Source organism: Rhinichthys klamathensis, unplaced genomic scaffold (assembly GCF_029890125.1).
Source record: "Rhinichthys klamathensis goyatoka isolate OS25496 unplaced genomic scaffold, OSU_Roscu_1.1 h1tg000907l_1, whole genome shotgun sequence".
Classification (NCBI taxonomy): Eukaryota; Metazoa; Chordata; class Actinopteri; order Cypriniformes; family Leuciscidae; genus Rhinichthys; species Rhinichthys klamathensis.
The window spans coordinates 304,031-310,384 of NW_026607253.1; the positions used below are offsets into that span (position 1 = coordinate 304,031).

Here is a 6,354-nt window from a genome sequence, read left to right on the forward strand (position 1 = left end):
GGATCTTGGAACTCCTCCCGCTCGTCAGTGGATGCAGCTGGCTGGGCTCTTTAAAAAGCCTAGTTTTGAATCGGTTCAGTCTCTGCTCTGCTCTCTGCTCCTGCTGTTGGTGTGGTTGGTATCCCTTTGTGGGGATCTTTGTGACTTGTAGATAACTTTATTGTTCTCTATTGAGATTATGATTGGAACATTTGACAATGCTTTGACAATGTTTTAATCTGATTTGTTAGCTAGTAAATCTAGTTTTGTGTTCCACTTTTGGAACTTGTGAACAGCAGGACTGAGTTTGTGAATTATTATTATTATTTGTGTTAACTTTTTCTTTATTGTTTATAGGGAGTTGGGGGAGTAGATTTAGAGCTACCCCGGGGTATACATCACCCGTAGGCATACTTCTCTGTCTAGAAACACCAGCTAGACCTGGGCGGACCACCATCTGTAAGTTTGGTTAGGGCGCCTTGATCGTGTGCCAGATAGGTGATGTGTATAATTAGAATAGGTTAGCGGTGGGGTATCTTTTGTTTATTTCTTTTCTTTGGTTCGTCCAGCTCTCCCCTTTCTCCCTGAAAATTATTTATCATTCACATTATTACCGTGGCAAAAATAAAAGCTTAGTTTGTACGGTATTTGGAATTTGTGTCCTTTTCTCGCACCACGACTCCATACCTCCTTTACTGGCATTTGTGGGCCCAAGCGGTGGGTTATCAGGTTCCCCTCCCTTTTGGGGACTGGAACGTAACAATAAAAAATAAAAAAATGTACATGGATTGCGTTAGATTAAACTGAGATGGGTCATAGCACTTGCATATATTGTCCTACTGTTAGTTTAAAGCTGCCGTCGGCAACATTTTTTTGATCATATTCAGTGAAATCTACACTATAATCTGACAGAACAACATAAATAAAGTGGTTTTAGAAAAAACCCCGAGCTTCTAACTCCACCTGGAGCTTGTTATTTGTTTTGCAAAAATCCACAGCTCCCGGTTCATCATGTCCAATCAGCGCAGGGGGGTGTGAGATCTGACTGTCAATCACAGATCGGGCACACGCCACCCCTCGCGCACGTTACAATCACATGCACACGCCTGAAGTTCGCGGAAGTTCGCGCAGTAACGAAGAGTGATGGCGGAAAATCAAGTAAGCTCATTTAGAGTATAAATGACGTTAGCAATTGCAATCTATCGGTACATTAGCCAGGACAGCATACCTCCAAATACTCCATAGTGTTGATGGATGCTGCGTTCCAGGGCTCTCAAGTTTTGAAGACAGGTAAGAGTGACACCCAGCCGACGGGGGGTTGGATCCATTTTTGTCATTGGTTGTTGCGTTAAATCTTACCCAGATACAATAGTGCTATTTTCTGATTGGCTATTGTGTAGCTCGACGAACAACACCAGAGGAAACGCGCTTGATTCATGCCGGTTCCACAGTGAGAGCGGCGCGGCCAGAGTTTTGGGCGCTGCGGCATATTAAATATATTACAAATAGTTTTTCAGCGTGAGAAATACAATGTGTGGCGGGAGAGCGTGACAAAAGACCGAAATGAGTGACTGTCACGCTCAATGCGTGACACTTGAGAGCCCTGGCGTTCACTGAAAATCTGGTGCACACGCACTGACGAGCATGAACTGGGTGGGAGGGTATCTGTTGATAGTGGGGGAGGGGCATGAGAGTTGTAAACATTCAAAATTTTCCTAAATCCACTCAATCTGCCAGACTTGCCGACTGGAGCTTTAACTGCTTCTATTGTTCTCATTTGTAAGTCGCTTTGGATAAAAGTGTCTGCTAAATGAATACATGTAAATGTAAAATATATTTAAAAAGCTACTACCCAAAGAATAAGCATTAGTACCTAAAGAATAAGTACTAGTACCTAATGGAATAGATACTAGTAGTAGTTTAAAAAATAAATACTTGTAACATGACAAGAGTGGCATGAACAGAAAGTAGTCTTTTCTTCCCTATTTTGACAAATATGGCTTCTGGAATGATAAAAAAAAATGTAGGACATGGACTTGGGGCACAAAGATTAATAAAAGCATATTATAAAAAAGATTATTAAACATGGCACAAATTCTAGATGTTTTTATAGCTTTCCTGTTTACATACATTCAAATTGTATTTAAGTACAAATTCAATTCTTGTTTGAAAGATGTTAACACTTTAACATCTTCAAACAAGAATTGAATTTGTACTTGAATACAATTTTGGATTTGCATATTTTTGCATATTTACATTTATGGATCTAAAACTTTTCAATAAATAAAAGGAGGTTTATACAAAAACTTGCTTTGATTAAATTCTTGTCATTAATATAAAACCCAAAAAGAATGTGTCTATAAGATAAGGAAAAATCACATTTTGGACAATCAAGGCATTAACATTACTCCAGAAAGCCTGAGCAAAGATATGATGGATGGAAATGTTAACAGGATTTAAAAAAAAATAAGACCAAAATAAAGAAGTAATACAGAAATTACTGTTTCTGAAGAGCAAATTTCCAAAGAGAGGGCCTTGAAAACTAGATTAAATCCTTTCCTAGACACTGGAAATTGGTAGATGGTAAAAATTACCATCATTGTCAAACAGCTGGTTCACTAACATCACTTCAGTTTTCAAGAAACAAGGATTTCCTCTTATATAGAATATTACAGTTATTCCAAATAAATAAAAAATATGTGGTGAAAAATTATGCCTGTAAATAAATCCCCAAGCCAAAGGCATTTGTTTATGATAATTGGAGAGTTTTTGGGAAACTTACTAATAGAATAACTACACATTAAAAGGAAATGTATACCTCCTAATTGAGAAAAGACATATCGTGGGATTACACCAAATAGAAGATTGGTTACGGAGGAAGCGTTTAAACCAATTAATTTCAAGAGTCAAAATCAATCAAATTTAAGTCGCCTTTATCATAGGAATTTAATATAACAGATTTTCGTAAAACATAACGCTCTCTTTATCAGGAATATTACGGAAAGAGGATATAACCCATTTTTTTAATCGGCAGTAACTCACATTAGGCTTGTTTGAGATGAGCAAAATCTGCGTAGATCCCATCACCGGTGATCACCGCAAGATGCATGCTGGTTAGAAATTTGTTTTGTTTTTTTATTATTAATTTATTGACAGCATTTGCAGTTACAAACAACACATACAAGTACACATACACACAACTACAATACATACATTAACAAATCATATCCCAGGGAGTCTGCAAAGTCCAGCGAAGCAAATCAACAAGCAGTCCAATTGCATCACTTACAGTTATAAGAGTTCCAATATCATTCAGTCACGTGATGTCACAAGTGTTGAATAAATCTGCATAGTCTTTAGAGCTTTACAGTTCTTTGAATATCTTATGGAGTCCAAATATTCATTGACTTCACTCTCAAACACAGAAAAGAAAGGTTTAGAGTCCCTGAACTTACATTTCTGGATGTGATATTTAGCGAGTAGAAATAAAAGATTAATAATTAAATATTTTCCTTCCTTGTCCGTCTTAAGGTCGACCACACCAAAGAAAACATCCTTAAAACAAAATGAGAAATCCGTAACGAAATAGGTTTGGATAAATTCAAGGACATCTGACCAGAATCTTTCTGTGTAGGAACATTTCCAAAATAAATAGGAAATATCTTCATCTGACCTTTTACAGAAAGAGCATTCAGATTCAATATCTGGTTTATACCGCTTAAGCACACACTTTGCTGGGTAGAATCTGAATTCATTTAAACGTAACTTCTCTCACTTTATTAGTGAGCATATATTTGAAAGGCAAAGACCAAACCTTTTTCCAAGGGACATTCTCTATTAAACTGTTCCAATACGGCATTATATAAGGAATGGTAACAATATCTGTTGGGTATAAAGTCCTAATTGTTTTATTTTTAGCCTGGTGCACCACAGAAAAGCATAAACTCCCCACAGCAGTGGCCATGGGAAATGAATGCCTCCCAGCAGCATTCTGATTCCAGAAGGAATTGCATCAAAGACAATTGAATACTACTTAACCGAAACAGGAATTTGACATTTCCTCAAAAAATCTGAATAACTGTACAGTCTGCCATTTGTGTCATAGAGTTGGCCAACAAGTAAAATATTATTCCTGTACCAGTTTTCAAAAAATAAAGATTGATTTTTGAAGAGAATGTCCTTATTATGCCAAATATATGAGGTGAGAAGTTATGTTTAAATAAGAGAGACCAAGCTGAAAGCATGTGTTTATGAAAATTGGACAGTTTGATTGGGATTTTGCTAATATTATAATTGCATAAATAACAGAAAATTCTGGCCACCGATTTTAGAGAAAATATAGTTTGGAATAAAATTCCATAGTGATGTTGGATTATTAATCAATTGTCTGAGCCAGTTGATTTTGAAGGTGTTGCTTAAAGTTGTGAAGTCCAAAAGATTTAAGCCCCCACACCGATTTGTGTTCATTATTACAGACTTTGACAAAATGAGTTTTGTTTTTCCACACGAAATTAAGCAATATATTGTCAATTCTTTTCGATACCCCACAATCAACATCCAAAGAGGCCGCCAAATAAGCAAGTCTGGAAATTCCCTCCGCTTTTGTCAGTAACACTCTTCCTCTCAAGGATAAGTCTCTTTGTAGCCAAGAGTTTCACTTTTTTTTTTTCAATGATTGGGCTAAAATTTAATGGACTTATATTGTGGTCTTTAATTATTATTGTTCCCGTATGTAACCTGATCCTTCACCGGGATATCGCATATAGTTGAAACATCACATTCTTTAACTGCCATTAGTTCACATTTTCTTAAGTTTAAATTTAGACCTGAAGCTTGTGAAAATCCTCTGATCAACTCTTTCGCAGGGGGAATGTGGGAGGCACTTCTCAGGAAGATAGTTGACTAAGGATGATACTTCTCTCAGCCAATGTTATCCCTTCCAAGGCACTGTTAGAGACATGTAGAGCTAAGAGTTGAGAGGCGATCAAAAACAAGTATGGGGAGATTGGGCACCCTTGTTTGATACCACGTGACACTCTGAATCTATAGGGGAAGTACCAAATTTCAGTTTTATTGCACTACTACCATTTTTATACAGGGTCCTGACAGTTCTGCAAAAGCCATCTCCAAATCCAAATTGTTGAAGTGCTTGTAGGATAAAACATATGTTCAAGCGAGTCAAACGCCTTATAAAAATCAAGTAACAGAATGAAGCTGTTGTCACTGATAAGCTCATTATAAATCCAGCACTAATCTAATGTTATTTGCAATATGTCGTTTCCTCATGAACCCAGATTGTGATTCATCTATAATAGAGTCTAACACTTCTTTAAGTCTATTAGCGAAAACTAGTGCAAAACTTTTGTAATCATTATTTAAGAGTGATAGGATGCCAATTCTCTAGATAGTTTCTGTCCTTTTCTGGTTTTGGAATCAATGTGATGACACCCTGCGTCATAGTTGTTGGAAGAGCTTCTTTCTCTAAGCTCTCTGAGAAAACTTTTACCAGAAAGGCAGTTAGTAATTCATCAAACATTTAGTAAAATTCAGCAGTTATACCATCACACCCTGGGCTCTTGTTGTTTTTGAGATTTTTAATCGCCTTCAACACCTCCTCAATGCTATCATCACAATAGTCTCTGTCTTCTGGGGACGTAGTTCTACATTGGCTGATAGAGGTCATAAATTATTTAGCTGTTACCTCGCAGTAATTAGATGTGTATAGATTGTTATAGAAATTATAGCAGTGGACAGCTAACTCTCTTGGATCTTCAATGATTTTTCCCTTCACTTTAATTTGATCTAGTAGCCAGTACATTTTTACTCTTTTCAAGTATAAAGAAGTAGGCTGAGTTTTGTTCACCCTCTTCCATCCATTGTTTTCTTGACTTTATGTAGGCTCCCTTAGCTTTTAAATTAATAAATCTTATCTAATTTATTTTGTAATTTCATATATTCACATCTTTCCCACTGATATTGACTGAAATGTTGTTCCTCGTTAAACATCTGGAAACTAACCAGTAGTCAATTCTGGATTGTCTTGAGCAGTCCTTATTGAGGTTAGAAATGTGTCCGAGTGAGGTCCGCCTTGCTCTGATGTCATGCTGACGTATGTCAAAAAACTCTCGCGAAAGCAAGGCGGCCGTGTCGGATTCTGCAGTCAGGCGCAGTTGCTCTCCATCGACTGCACTGATCAAAAGCATGATGGGAAACGACTTGCTGACGACACAGCTTAATGCTCATTGGTTTAAACAAACGTGATGTATCAGGTGAAACGCGAAAAATTAGAATATCGTGCAAAAGTTCATTTATTTCAGTAATTCAACTTAAAAGGTGAAACTAATATATTATATAGACTCATACCATGCAAAGTGA

General features: G+C 36.9%; 1 long non-coding RNA gene across 1 annotated transcript; it reads left to right on the forward strand.

Annotated features, from left to right (window-relative positions):
* The first annotated feature begins 84 nt into the window (after positions 1-84).
* On the forward strand, positions 85-626 carry LOC130078549 (uncharacterized). Its single transcript, XR_008805938.1, has 2 exons — positions 85-128; positions 337-626. It is a non-coding gene; the product is annotated as an uncharacterized LOC130078549 (long non-coding RNA).
* The last annotated feature ends 5,728 nt before the right edge of the window (positions 627-6,354 follow it).